At 44.3% G+C, this 15,986-nt stretch overlaps 1 pseudogene; it reads left to right on the forward strand.

Annotated features, from left to right (window-relative positions):
- Window positions 1-2,126: 2,126 nt before the first annotated feature.
- Window positions 2,127-4,772, forward strand: LOC110225366 (annotated as a pseudogene).
- The last annotated feature ends 11,214 nt before the right edge of the window (window positions 4,773-15,986 follow it).

Raw genomic sequence — 15,986 nt, forward strand, 5'->3', positions numbered from 1 at the left:
GGGGATCCTTGATCATAGGTTCACTACGTGTTGGAGATCTCTACTTCCTTTGATTACGGTTTCGTCTATATCACCACTACACACTTTCACATTGAGGTATGTTTTTCAACTCACCATCCATAGTCTATGGCGGGAGCGTAATGGTCGTCGTCATGGAGAGACACCAACACCTGCCCATAAGCTTACGAGAACGATCGATAAAAGTGTCCGTAATCGGTTAAGCACCATGGCATTGACAGGTGCTTACGAAGGTGGAATGCAGTTTTGGTTCCAATCTCACAATTACTAGTTTTCTCATCTAATGTTGTTTTCTCTATCAAATTGTTTTGAACATTTGGCTTTAAAAGTTGCATTCATTGTAAAACAGTCTTTTTTTTGGGTGAATATAATTTTACATTCATACAAAAAAAAAAAGAAAGATTAACCGGTTGAAAATTTTGAAATATGAGACTCTTTAAAAATTTAAAGGAAGAATTCGTCTAAACAGATCTATCAATAATAAAAGAGAGACACAACCAGTTAAAGAAGAAGGTTCAGTTAGACAAAGATTGGTACATCATTGCTATCTATGATAACCTCTGTTTGATCCGTTGGTCCAGATGCAATGTACGTTAGAGTCCAAGCTGCCTCAAACTGAATGGGTAATCTTCTTCCTTTAAAAAACTCATCAAACCGAGGCACAACTCCATAATCTATCACTTTTTTGGTTGATTGAATAAGCTTTCTCTCGATAGATAGAAGCTTTCTGAACAGAGTAGGTGACTTGACCTGCAAGGCCAAAATCCCCAGCGACCATATCTTGCAAACTCTCCAATTCAAACTACTCAAGAGCTTCACATCTCTTCCATGTTTTTTTCTCTTGTATTGGTTCTGAGTCAGAACTTCTGACAGACCTTCATCCTAGTGTTTTAGCGACATGGCTCGAGAAGTGATGGGCCGCGTGAGAGAGATGCCAGGCCTGTCCGTGTGAGACGGCCCAACCCGCGTTATAACGATTAGGCGGTTTAAGATTACTTGGCCGTAAAGAGTTGTTAGGGTTTTCTAAGATTTGGTGTTGATTTGATTTTATCTTCTATGTATTATTTTTCTATAAATACTGCTGGAAACTAATGAGAAAGGTATAAGATTTCATAGCTAAAAACCCTTGTGTCGTTTGTTCTTTAAAACTCTGATTGGGACCTATCAATTTGGTATTAGAGCTTGTGTTTTTGCTTGACTCGGACCGCACCATCGTTGTGGATGTCGGATTCACACACTCAAGTATTTTTATTAAATAGGAAAGATTATTCTTGAGGGACAAAAAATAAGAATGTAAAAGGCTTATGAATTGGTACAAAAATTGCTATAGTATTTCTTGCTCAAGAGAGAGATACCCTTTACATGGCCATTGGCCTCTATACTTATACGTAAAACGACATTTAAGTGGCTAATTAAGTACAATTATTCCCTCTTAAATGCGTCCGTTTTGATCTTTTGCTTTTAATGCTTAACGTTTGAATTTGAGTTGACTCTGATCTTCATGGGCCTCGCCTTTTGGCCCAAATGTCCTTGAACCGAATTAACCGTGACTTTGATGTCGGACTCATATCGAAGTGCAATCACTTCGAATTCTCCTTATGGTGATAACCACTTCGACTGTTCTTTTGACTTGTGGGTCTAATGGGCTTTATCCTTTATGGGCTGTTACCCTGACTACGTGGCAATCTTTGGTTGGTCCTGGACCTCTGGTGCGGGATCCGACACCAACAATTAGCCCCCCAAGTTCTTCGAAGTGCCATTCCAATTCGAAGGACTTTAAATGCTTAAATGACCAAAGATTGCGCTCGAGAATCTTTCTGATTTCCCGCCGAAAATCTCATCACTCCTTTAATTTCGGCACTAGCCATTTTTAACCGAATGATATATGTCATCATTATGACCGTATAGTAATTAATTACTATTAAAACAGGAAAAACCTTCCCACTTCCCACACAACTTCCGAGGCGGTTTCATCATTTAGCTTGTGTAAGGTAACTTCTTCTCACCATCATTTTCTTCTTTTACTTTTGTGCTTTAATCAAAACTTCTCTCTACTTTTCTTCGCCGAACCTCTCTTCGCCGGATCTTGAATTTTTCATTTTTCTCCGATGACTTCCGATTCTGAGAGACCTGAATCTCCGTCTTACGATGAGAGGCGTTCTAGCAATGACGAATGCACTCGTCCTAACGATATTGCCGGTCCTCATTACAAATCCACCTGTACTCTTCAATCCCTTGAGCGATTAAAGGGGCTTTGTCAAATTCCTCCTGGAATCATAGCGGAGGCACAGATAGCCGATCCTACGGAATCCCCGGAGAACCACCGCGACGGGTACTTTTGTGTTTACGAAATCTACTTCAAGGGCTGCGGATTGACCTTCCCCCTTCCCGAAGCCCTAGTTCGATTCTTGGCGGCTCTTGAGATTGCTTTACCTCAACTAACCCCCAATCTCCTCCGAACCATCCTCAGGATTATAACCGTTGCGGCAGAGGCTGGCTACGTCATCGGAGTCCCCGAGCTGAATGAACTCCTAAGTGTAAGGAGTTCATCAAAGAAAACAGGGTACTTCTCGGCGTATCCGAATGCCAACAGGAACGTCATTTCGCATCTCCCGAACAAAGATGAAAACTGGCATCATCCTTGGTTCCTGATTAGGAAAACTCCTGCTTCAATTGGAAATCTTTCCGATGTACTCCCATCGAAGTGGTCTGCGAAGCCTGGTAGAAATTAGGTCGTATATTCCTTCCTTGGTTGTTTTATTTTTTACTGACCAAACTCGTTGTTTTCACTTCGCAGCTGTCATCGCTTCGACTCTTCCGACTGAAGAATTCGTCAAGTTCTTCAAAACAATCCTTGAAGGGGAAACCCTTTGGAACTCTTTCACCCTCGATCGGTTCGTCGAGGCCAACCGAAAACTCAGGATGAGTCCTCCCAATCTACTCCATCGTCTTCCGCCTCCTCCCTCAACTCAGGGAATGTCAGCTCGGGCCCTTACTGCCCAGCGTAAGAAACTCTCCAAGCCGATAGCAGAGGCTTGTGATGAAAACAAGGCGTTCCTTGCGGCCGCCATTGACAAAAAAGACTACAGCAGGACCCTGCTGGTTGATGATAACAGCACCGAGGGAGCCAGATCCGTTGCTTCTTATAGGTTAACACCTCGTCGCGAACGTCATGACGAACGTTCTCCTCGGAGAGAGCGATCTCCTCGTCGTGATTCTCCTCGTCCTCCCCAAGACGATTTTAGCAATGAACCACTTAAGAACTTGGTTCGCAGGAAGAGAGACAAGTCATCCCGTAGTGACTCTTCTCCGCGAAGGGAGAAATCAAGGGCCCGGACTGACCGTTCACCTCGATCATCCCCTCCCACTGAACCAATGGGTCCTCCTCGACCTGTTGATATGTCTTCTTCTTCCCAGCCTGACAGCGAGAAGACTGCTCGGAGTGCATCTCCTAAAAAGGGAGATTCTGAATCTCAAGATGCTTCCTCGAGGTTAAAGCCTACTCTTGTCCCTCAAGTCAAATCGCTCTCAGGTTTGGTGATTTACACATACTTAAAAGTTTTTGTCTCTATTAAGATTCCAATTTTTACAACTCTTCCTCCTTCGCAGCTATGGAGAAAGAAGGCAGCGTCTTCCGATGCTTCAAGACCCGATCGGGCTCGATCCTGCTAGACTTCAACAAGTGGCGCCCTGCGATTCGTGAACGCTATTTGCTTCATGCTCATCATTCATCTCGGGTTAGTTCCGCTTTATTTTTCTGATTGTGCTGCCGTTCTTCGAAATGACTGACCATCCCGGTTTTATGCATAATGCCAGGCTAACGGTGAGCTTAATGACATGATTGAACATTATGAGGGGCTGGTCATTGGTCGGGAAAAGGAGATTGACGCGTGGAAGAAAAAGCTTTCTGCTCTTGAGGCTGAACTAAGCTCTTCTACCGGCTCCAAGCACGATATGGAGGACAAGGTCGACAATCTAACATCCGAGCTTGCGAAGTTAAAGGGGGAGCTGCAGGACCAGTACGACCAGAACTTCAAACTCTAGGATGAGCTTTCTGGTGTTCAGGGTAGGCTTCACGAATCCGAATCAAACGCCGATACCCTGAACAACCAACTTACTGAGCTTAACGCGAAGTACAAGGCGATCACCAAATTGCGTGATTTCGAATTGGCGAGGTCGGCATCAAAAGCCAGAAAAGAGGTTAAGGGACGCGGGATGGAGTTGATCCAAGGAGCCATCCGCTTCATTCAAACCGAGAAAGCTAGGTCAAATCTAGAATCAGACATCAAGGAGCATGAGAGCAATCTGATTCTGTTGGATCAAATCCATGAAACAGATTTCTCCGAGGTACAAGAGAGGACCGAACTATCGGCTAATCTTTCTGAAAAGCGGAGTCGCTTGGCAGCTCTTCCTACTTCGACCTTCAACCCGCAGGACTTCGAGGAATTCTTCACTGAATCGCCTCCTATAAGTGAATCGGGTCTAGACTGGGCAGGTAACGCTTGGCTCCTGACTCTTACTACCTTTTCCTCACTTTATGTTTTTTTTTAAATTGACTGGAACCGTCCTTCCCAGGCCCAAGTGAGACGGAAGATGTCGTCCCACCCGAAGTTCCTGTGACATCGGAGGTCACCCCGGAGGATGGTTGTACTGTGGAGTGCGGACCAGGAGCTCCATCTGACCAAGCACCAGCCAAGGAGGCGAATGAAACTCCGACTATCGAGCCGGAGTCCGAGGTGGCTGTTACTCCATAGTGGCTGCGTCCACTTTAAATTGGGAATTGTCCCATTAATTTTAAAACTTAATTTCGAACTTGTTTTTGCCTAAGGAGGCTTTATTATTTCTTTTGAACAAGATATTTGCCTGAGGAGGCTTTTAAACCTTTCTTGGTTTTGACCCCAAGGGGGTTTGGTTAAAATTATGTGCGGGTTTGCAAAGTCCGCTTTTAACCCTTTGTGGCCTTGTGGTTATGCTTTCGAGATTTTTAGGCTGATCAGACCTTTCTCTTTAGAATGCGAGAACTGAGCTCGGCTTAAAGCGAGTTCCCCACTTCGGGTTTAGTCAACTCGATAAATTTATTGAGAAACTTTTGTAGTTAATGCGACGGTTGCTCTTTCCCTTCTTATTTCTTGAAAGTAGGAAAAGCGGCTCGTCTTTAATGCAATAATTGCTTTTTCTCGATTTTCCAAAAATGGTTTAAACTACTAGGGCACGCCACCATTATTGAATTTTCATTCCCAAGGCAAACCTTAACCCTATTATAAATAGGAGTTTGTCCGGCTTTGATCTTTCTTCAAGAAACTTCATAACACCATATCAATGGAAAACGAAAACATAGCCCCCATTGATCCCGGCAGCCCACTCTTCTTGTCCGGTGACGGCTTTGAACCGGCCGGCGTTCTTTTCCCTCATGCCGTCTTTCACTTTCCTTCAAAGGAGAAGAAAGAGGCTTGCGAATTTATTGACAAGGTTAATATTCTTTCGCCTTTTACTAAAAACTTCTTGTCTCATCTTATTCATTCATCTTTATGCTAGGTCGCCGACAAACACCGTCGTTGGTGTGAAGAGAGACAGCGGCTAGGCCTCAAAAGGCAAACACTCGAGGCTCACATCGCTCGGGTGGAGAGGAAGATACGGGCTTTGGAAAGTGACCCCTTTCAATGGGAATGGCGGAACTTTGATTCTGTCGCTAAGATCCCGAAGATGCTTCGGATGTATCTCCGTGCTAAAGGAGTTCCGGGTCCCGTGAATGCTCCGGTCCATACCGTTCCATCCGATAGCGAGGAAGAAGACGAGGAGGAGACCAGTACCAGTCAGAAACGCGTTCGGGATCATCCCGAAGTGGATGCCAAGAACAAGGCGTCCACTTCGAAGACTAAACCGGCGATGAAGGAGCCTGTTCCTAAGCCTCTTCCATAAATGTTTTCTAACTTCTTCACTTATTTTGCACTCGTAATGGGCTTCGGCCCCTTTTTGTTTATGGAAACATTTGCAATTTTCCTTATTCTTCAAATACTCGTAATGCAGGATCTGTTCGAGGGCATAAATCTCTCCGCGAATCACTCCATTCCTAGGATAGAATCCGCAGCTTACTTAGGAATATGACATTCCTATAAATTATAGTCTCAACTTCTCTTTTCTCCTCACCGCTCTTTTTCATTTTAACAGGTATGGAGTTCAACCTTCGATGTTCAGAATCTATGCCCGACTTTTCCAGGATCGGAATGATAAACGAAGACGTTCCAAATGAGCCAAACAGGCAGCCTCTTCCACCTCGTGGTTTTTTTAGGTCTCAGATCCGAGCTCCGTGCGCTCTGATCAGGGATCTCCCAATCAGGGACCAAGGAACAGCGACGGCATTCATAGAGGCACTTACGCTTCAACATTGGAAGCTTACATTGGAAAAGAGGAGACTCCGGAAGAGAGTTAATCGGATGCAACGCAGGCTTACTATGGTATCGAGAGATCTTCACATCCTTGGCTCTCACCCCGGAGAATGGATCGAGCTTGGAATCTCTGACTTCGCTCGAATTCCGGACTGCATGATGCCAATCCTCGATCTTGCTGGTCAAGGATTTGAAGTGTTCTGCTCGTCAACAAGATTTCCCTAATCCGAAGTGTACGATGAAGGATATTCCATTTTGAATAAACGCTCTATTTCCAATCTCTTGTATGTTCGCATAGCCGAACCTTTTCCTTTAATAAAGAAATAAAACAAATTTTTATTAATAGCTGAACTCGTTTCTGAGCTGCCTACGTACCCATTTCGGGATCAAGCTACACCGTAGTTCATGTACATTAAAAATGCATGTAGCTTTAAACATAAAACTTATTTAGGTTGATCACATTCCAAGGTCGCTTGGCTGGACTGTCTTCTAAGTCTTTCAACCTATAAACACCGTTCCGAACTACTTCGGTAATAATGTAAGGTCCTTCCCAATTAATACCGAGTTTACCGGCACCTTCTTCTTTTTTGTTGTCAAAGACGCGCCTTAACACATAATCTCCCACGAAGAACGGCCTACTTTTAACTTTAGAATTGTAATATCGGGCTGCTGCCTGCTGGTAATTCTGAATCCGAATCAAAGCTTGATCACGCCTTTCATTTATGGTATCTAGTGAATCATTAAGCATTGCTGAATTTTCTTCCTCATTTAATGGTGCTTCTGTTCGGCGAAGTCCGGGCACGTTGAGTTCAGCTGGTACTACTGCCTCCATGCCATAAACCAAAGAGAATGGAGTTTCTCCGGTAAGTCGCCTAGGGGTTGTACGATAGGCCCATAGGACGGGTTGGAGTTCTTCGTACCATCCTCCCTTTAGATGATTCAAACGTTTCTTGAGATTGCTCAATATCGTCTTGTTCGCGGCTTCAGCTTGACCGTTTCCTTGCGGATATCGTGGAGTAGAGTAACTGACTTTGATTCCCCAATCCGCACAAAAGGCATCAAACTCTTGTGAAATGAATTGTGGCCCATTATCGGTGACTATTTCATATGGAACTCCATGTCGACATATAATATTCTTCCAAATGAAAGCCTTTACCGCTGAATCCTTGATGCCAACATATGCCTCAGCTTCAATCCACTTCTAAAAGTATTCCGTCAAGACCAAAAGGTATTGTACACCTCGAGTTGATCTGTGCAATGGTCCAATGATGTCCATTGACCATCTCATAAACGGGTACGGGGCGGAGATGGAAGAGAATAACTCCGAAGGTTGATGGATCAATGGTGCATGGAGTTGGCAGCGCTTACATCTTTGGGCAAATTTAACACAATCCGTGATCATAGTGGGCCAATAGTATCCCATTCTTTTAACTTTAAAAGCCATAGCTCTTCATGATGAATGACTCCCACATAATCCTTCATGCACTTCGCTCATGACGATTTCGACTTCGGGCCCAAAAATGCATAATAGGTAAGGGTCACTGACACCTCATCTATATAATGCATCCTTTGATAGACAAAATTTCGCGCTAACGATTTTCATTTTCCTGGCCTGCCACTTATTCTTTGGGAGCTCGCCTGTCATGATGTAGTGCTTTATTGGCTCCCTCCAGTCAGCCCCCCAGTCTTTAGCCGGAATTTGGTCAACCTTGTGAAATACTCGTGGCTCCGGTTCGGGATGTTCGTTTGGTTCAAGAACATCCTCCTCGATTAACGGCTCGGTTTCTAATATCGTTTCTGGAATCAAATCTTCTGCTAAGACAACGGGTTCCTTGTTAGATGTGTTTGATCCCCTTGACTTCCTCTGTTTGTTGGGCGGAGGTTCGATCTCTGGTTCGCCACGGTCACGTGCCGCTGCTCGAGACCTTGTAACGACGAGGGTTTCTTTGTTGTCTTGAATGCTTCGCTCCGAAATGCATTCCACTGGAATAACTCTTTTCAACTCAGGATCTGATGTTGACGCCAATGCGGTAAGTGCGTCCGCAGTTGTATTATCCCCCCGAGGTATGCAGATTAATTCGAATTTCGAGAAATTTTTAGATAGATCCTTCACCACTTCGAGGTACGCTTCCATTCTTGAGTCCTTGGCTTCATAGTCTCCATTAAACTGGTTAACTACTAATTGCGAATCACAATAAGCCAATATTTCCTTAGCTCCAACTCCTTGTGCCAATCGAAGTCCGGCAATCAGGGCTTCGTATTCTGCCTCGTTGTTGGAGGCATTGAATAACAATCAGAATGACTGTTCTAGAATTTCTGATGTTGGAGACTCCAACTTGATTCCCACTCCGGATCCTTGCTTTGTTGAAGACCCATCTACATGTAATTTCCAAGTTTGTTTCTCCGGTTGCTCTATCGTTCCAGGTATTGGTAGCTCGGTCAAGAAGTCTGCTAAAACCTGAGCCTTCATACTGATCCAGCTTTTGAATTCTATATCGTACTCGCTTAATTCCACCGCCCATTTTGCCAAACGTCCGGACTGACTTGGACTATGAAGTATTGTTCGGAGTGGCTGGTTGGTTATTACTTCAACCGGATGGGATTGAAAATATGGGCGCAGCTTCCGAGCCGAAGTCACCACCGCGAGTGCGAGTTTTTCCATCATTGTGTATCTGGTTTCCGGATCCGTCATTGACTTGCTTACGTAGTAAATTGGCTTCTGCTCCCCGCGGTCTTCCCGAACCAAGACTCCACTAACCGCGTGGTTTGAAACCGACACGTACAAATAAAGTTTTTCATCCACTTCTGGTTTGGACAGTATAGGTGGAGTGGTTAAGTATGCCTTAAGCTGCCCAAAAGCTTATTCACACTTCTCATCCCAAAGGAATCCTTTGTTTCCTTTTAGAATTTGGTAGAAAGGTAGCGACTTATCTGTTGATCTCGAGATAAAACGATTCAAAGCCGCAATCCGCCCAGTTAACCGTTGTACTTCCTTGATGTTTCTTGGAGATGGCATGTTCAGAAAGGCGTTAATTTGATTTGGATTGGCTTCAATCCCTCTTTCTGTCACGATATAGCCAAGAAATTCTCCGGATGCCAAATGTGCACTTCGCCGGGTTCAGCTTCATTTGATATTTATTGAGAATATCAAAACATTCCTCTAAATGCTTAACGTGATCTTCATTCTTTAACGATTTGACCAACATATCATCTATGTAGACTTCCATTGTTTTCCCGAGATGATGGTGGAACATTTTATTAACCAACCGTTGATAAGTTGCCCCTGCATTTTTCAAACCGAAAGGCATTACCTTATAACAATAGATACCTCTATCAGTAATAAATGACGTTTTTTCTTGGTCTTCGGGGTTCATCATTATTTGATTATAACCCGAGAAGGCGTCCATGAATGTTAACAGCTCATTCCCAGCGGTGGATTCTACAAGTCGATCTATATGCGGGAGCGGGAAACTGTCTTTGGGACATGCTTTATTGAGGTCTGTGAAGTCGATGCAAACCCTATCTTTCCCATTCTTCTTCTTGACAACGACAGTGTTTGGTACCCACTCTGGGTATTGCACTTCTCTTATGGACCCTATTTTCAAAAGTTTATCTACTTCGTCATTTACTATTTTTGCTCGCTCCACTCCGAGCTCTCTTCTTTTTTGCTTCACCGGCTTGAAGCTTGGATCCATGTTTAGTTCATGACAAATTATGCTTGGATCTATGCCGGGCATATCTACCGCTGACCATGCGAATGATGTTATGTTTTTTCTCAAAAGTTCGATCAAAACTTCTTTTATTTGGCCAGTCAAAGTTGCCCCAATTCGAATTTTCCGGTCCGGTTTGTCTTCTTCCAACACCACTTCAATTACTACATCATCTTTTTTCTGCCCGCTAGGAAATTTTGTTCTTAGTCCCTCTTTTGCGGGCTTCGTTAATTGCTATTGAATCTTCATACGGTGGCTAGCTAGATAACACGTCCGTGAAGCTTCTTGATCTCCCCGAATTGTTTCCACTCCTCTTGATGTTGGAAATTTGATACATTGATGATATGTAAAGGGGACTTCTTTCATTTGATAAATCCAGGGAGTCCCGAGGATGATGTTGTAAGCTGCGGGCTTATCGAAGACAACGAAGTCCACGATCTTCGATACCTTTTTGGCAAGGACCGGTAGCTTGATTGTCCCAAGAGACATGGCTGACTCACTTGTGAATGCAACTAATGGAGACGGAGGTCCTACTATGTCCGCCCGACTAATTCCCATTCTTTCTAAGGTACTTAAAAAGATCAAGTCGACCGAACTGCCTGTATCTATAAGGATCCTTGATACTTCAAAGTTGGCAACGTCTAGGGTAATGACTAGGGCATCATCATGAGGTCTTTCGAGGTGCCGCGTTTCTTCTTCATTAAATGATATTGATGCACCTTGAAAATCGACTTCTTCGCTCAAGCTTGCTTTGAGTAGGACATTTCGTCTATGTTTCTTGATGGAACTTATCGAATCTCGACAAAATTTGGAACCTCCTAGAATAACATTGATCTTACCCTTAGAATTCCTTGGTTCTTCCTCGTTGGTTAACCTTGGTCTTTTGGAATTTTGATCTTTGGAATTTTCCTTTGCTTCGTGGTATTCCTTCACAAAATCTTTTATATCGAATTTGGAAAGATCTCCACTGGCCCAAAGCTCTGCGAGGTGCCTTTTAAGAACGCTACAATCCTTGGTTAAATGTCCGGTCACTTTATGAATGTCGCAATATAAACTTTCATCACGGACCCAAGTGTTTGATCTTCCTTTCCCTTGGAATTGCTTTCCGACGGTACTGTTGAAGGGTTGCGACCCAAATTTCTTTGGTCCTTTGTTCTCCCTGGGTTCGAACTTCTTGGTAGGGACGGTGATTGCCGGCTTCTCTTGCTTATTTCTTTTGGCAAAATTTTCTTTTTCGTCCTCTACCTCCATCCAGTTGTTTGCGCGGAAGAGTGCATCCTGAATTGTGTCTGGTTTATGAAGTATTAAATCTTCTTTAAATCTTGAATCATGTCGCAGTCCTTTTCGTAAGGCAGATAAAGCTGATTGTTGTGAGATTCTTGGGAGCTTTGACAGCACTCCTTTGAACTTGGTGATGAAAACTCGAAGTGATTCATTTGATCCTTGTGATAAGTTCCAAAGATCGGCATCCGAAACGCTTTTATCCATAAGGATGGAATATTGCTTTAAGAATACAGCTGATAGCTCGTCGAAATTGCTGATCGAACCCGGCTCTAATTGGGTGAACCACATTAAAGCTTGGCCGCATAGATTTTCCGAAAAAAGCTTGCAGTAACCTGCATCCTCATCAGCTTCATCCAATTCGACTCTTCCAGCAGCGATCAAAAAAGCTGCGAGATAGCTCTTTGGATCCTCCAATCCGCTGTAAGGGTCCAACTTGAGCTTCCGGGAATCTTTGATTCTCAAACTCGCAATTCGCGAGATGAAAGGTGTTCGCCTAGCTTCTTCAATGACTCGATTGATATCCGGCTCCGAACTTGTAGCCTGATGGAATTTTGACTTCATTTCTTTTAGTTCTTGGCTAACCTTCCTCATAGTCTCGAACTGGTCGAGGTTTTCCTGCTCGTAATGATCTGCAAGTTGAGCTTCATCTTCGAGCTGTGCCTCTCCATCCAATGGCTGAACTACATTATTAGTAGTACCAGGAGTTGTTTGTCCGCTGGTTTCATTTCGCGCAACGGAACTTGGCGAGTTGAGTATCCTCCTTCGGATTCCCACAGGATTTCCTGCACTTAAAGAGCGAACACGAGTTTGTATAGTATTGACGTTTTGACTAAGAGATACCTGGGATGTTTGCAACGTATCGACAGCCTTTTCCACATCCGAGAACTTTTGTGATATGTCCGACATGGTTTGCTGCATAGCTTTGAGGGTTTCAGCCAATGATGTCTCAACGGCGTCTACTCCGGACATTGCTGCTTATCTCGGGAATGCAGTAAAGAAAAATCTGACCACTCAAGAATCCTCTATCCCCACAGACGGCGCCAAAATGTGGATGTCGGATTCACACACTCAAGTATTTTTATTAAATAGGAAAGATTATTCTTGAGGGACAAAAAATAAGAATGTAAAAGGCTTATGAATTGCTACAAAAATTGCTATAGTATTTCTTGCTCAAGAGAGAGATCCCCTTTACATGGCCATTGGCCTCTATACTTATACGTAAAACGACATTTAAGTGGCTAATTAAGTACAATTATTCCCTCTTAAATGCGTCCGTTTTGATCTTTTGCTTTTAATGCTTAACGTTTGAATTTGAGTTGACTCTGATCTTCATGGGCCTCGCCTTTTGGCCCAAATGTCCTTGAACCGAATTAACCGTGACTTTGATGTCGGACTCATATCGAAGTGCAATCACTTCGAATTCTCCTTATGGTGATAACCACTTCGACTGTTCTTTTGACTTGTGGGTCTAATGGGCTTTATCCTTTATGGGCTGTTACCCTGACTACATGGCAATCTTTGGTTGGTCCTGGACCTCTGGTGCGGGATCCGACACCAACAATCGTGGTATCAAGCATGAGTAACAAAGAGAGGATTGAGGACTTCGAATCCAACTTCGTGGAGTTGAAAGAGGAAGTGACCAAGATGAGCCTGGGATTTAAATCAAAATTCCAATCGTTGGAAGAGGCGATGGAGAGGCTGACGGAAGCGTTGACATCGGGACGTGAAGGAGGTGGAAGTGCGACTCGCACGACCCAGAGGCAACCGGATAACGACCACCAGATTCAAGCGACAAACCAGAATCCGTTCGGAGGTGGCCTGTTGGTGAAGCTGGATTTTCCCCGCTACAAAGGAGGAGATCCGACGACGTGGTTAAGCAAAGTCAAACAATATTTTGACTATAACAGCACCCCGATAGAGCAGAAGGTTGGGTTTGCTTCATACCACTTGGAGGAAAAAGCCAGTGAGTGGTGGCAAGCAACGTCAAAGGCGCTGCGGGAGGATGCGACTAACGTGACATGGCAAGTTTTGAAGAAGAACTATGGGTCCATTTTGGACCCGTCGATGGAGAAGATTTCGATGAGGCCTTGTCAAAAATTCAGCAGACTGGTAGACTGGTACACTACAAGAATACTAGCGAGACTTTGAAAGGTTACAAAACAAAGTTGAGGGGTGGACGCAGAAAGCTTTGATTGGTACCTTTGTGGCAGGCTTGGATCCTGTTATTGCGGATAGTGTCAGGATGTTCTGACCGAAATCACTACGGGAAGTCTTAAATTTGGCACGTATGAAGGATAAGCAACTTCAGCGCCAACGAAGGAAGCCTAGCTATAAGGCACCGGTGCAACGATCATTCACACCAACGGCGGCTAATCGTACAAACCAGAACGAGTTTCCACCAAAAGAAACTGGTTCACGGGCACCACGAAAATTGAGCTGGGAGGAGATTAAGAAGAAACGAAGCCTTGGGTTGTGTTTCAGTTGTGATGAGAAGTTCATACCAGGGCATAAATGCAAACAACCCCAGTTGTTCATTATGGAAGGTGAGAATGACGAGGAGGAGTCTAACGCCGGAGAAGATCAAGAGGAGGACGGAGCCAAAATTTCCGCCTATGCTTTGACCGGATGGAGTGCGCCGCAGACCATTAGGCTTCGGACACGTATAGGGAGGCAAGTGTTGAACGCATTAGTAGATAGCGGGTCTACACATAATTTTGTGAGTGAAAAGTTAATCCGCGACTTGAAGCTTCCAATGACACCGGTGAAACCATTTACCATGAAGGTAGCGGACGGGAAGCCATTACAGTGCCGTGGAAAATTTGAAGGAGTGAGTGTGTTGGTAGGAGAAGTGAATTTCATCATGACGTTGTATGCGTTACCATTGGTGGGGCTGGATGTAGTGCTGGGAGTACAATGGCTTGGGAGTTTGGGTCCGATTGTGTGTGATTGGAAGGTGCAAACCATGGAGTTTGTATGGGAAGGGAGGGACCGTAAACTCGTGGGGCTGCAGCCACACTTGCAGGCGGCGGAGCCGCAAGAGGTGGAGAAAGAAGCTCGTCAAGGATAGGCCATATTTGCGATTCACGTTTCTCAAACTGCGGAGAAACAACTCCCAATTTCGGATGATATGCGAGCATTGTTGAAGAGATAAGATGACCTATTCTATCAACCAACGGAATTACCGCCATCAAGAACAATTGAACACCACATTCCGTTAAAATAAGGAACATACCCGGTTAACGTACGTCCGTATAGGTATGCTCATTCTCAAAAGAATGAGATCGAGAGGCAAGTGAACGAGATGCTGCAAGTAGGAATCATTCGAACTAGTTCAAGTCCGTTTTCATCACCGGTTTTGCTCGTAAAAAAGAAGGATGGGACATGGAGATTTTGTATGGATTATAGAGCTCTTAATTCAGTAACAATTAAAGATCGGTTTCCAATCCCTACCGTGGATGACATGCTGGACGAGCTACACGGAGCTATCTATTTCACCAAGCTGGACTTAACTGCGAGTTACCATCAAGTGAGAATGCACCCTGAGGATGTTTCTAAGACCGCTTTCCGGACTCATAACGGGCATTACAAATATTTGGTCATGCCTTTCGTGTTATGTAACGCACCTTCAACATTTCAAGCTCTCATGAACGATATCTTTCGCCCCATATTACGACAGTTTGTGTTAGTTTTCTTTGACGACATTCTCGTCTATAGCTCAAGTTGGAAGGAGCACCTTGAACATGTGGAAAAGGTTCTTTCGATTCTACGACAACACAAACTAGCGGTTAAGATGAAAAAATGTGAGTTTGGACAAACAGAGTTGGAATATTTGGGTCACATTATTTCCGGCGAAGGGGTTAAGGTAGACCAGTCCAAGATTCAAGCCATGTTAGACTGGCCGGTTCCGACGACGATCACGGAGCTACAAGGATTTCTCGGCTTGACGGGATATTATCGTAAGTTTGTTAAGGATTACGGGGTTATTGCAAGGCCATTAACTAACTTACTCCGAAAAGGAGGGTTCATATGGGGAGCCGAGGCAGAAGCGGCTTTCAATGCCTTGAAAACAGCTCTCACGACGACGCCTACGTTGGCGCTACCCGACTTTAACCAACTGTTTGTGATTCAAACAGATGCCTCGGGAGACGGGATTGGGGCTGTCTTATCACAAAATGAGCGGCCTATCGCTTATATGAGTAGATCATTGGGAGTCACAAAGAAGTCATGGTCAACTTATGCTCGAGAAATGCTTGCGATTGTCATTGCAATTCGTACGTGGAGACCATACTTGTTGGGGCGATGGTTCCTTATTCAAACGGATCAAAGTAGTTTGCGGTAAATGTTGGAACAACGTATTTTGACGCCGGACCAGCAGAAATGGATGGGAAAGTTAGTGGGTTACGATTATGAAATCACCTACAAACCGGGACGTACTAACGTGGTGGCGGATGCCTTGTCCCGTGTCACGGGAAGCCCGGTTCTTAATATAATTTCTGTCAAGTACACCACACTTTGGGACGACATACGCAAGCTAGCTAAGGATAACGTGTATATGCAGCGGATTGGGAAGCTAGCAACGACGGAGCCT

Source organism: Arabidopsis lyrata (assembly GCF_000004255.2).
Source record: "Arabidopsis lyrata subsp. lyrata unplaced genomic scaffold ARALYscaffold_1, whole genome shotgun sequence".
NCBI lineage: Eukaryota > Viridiplantae > Streptophyta > Magnoliopsida > Brassicales > Brassicaceae > Arabidopsis > Arabidopsis lyrata.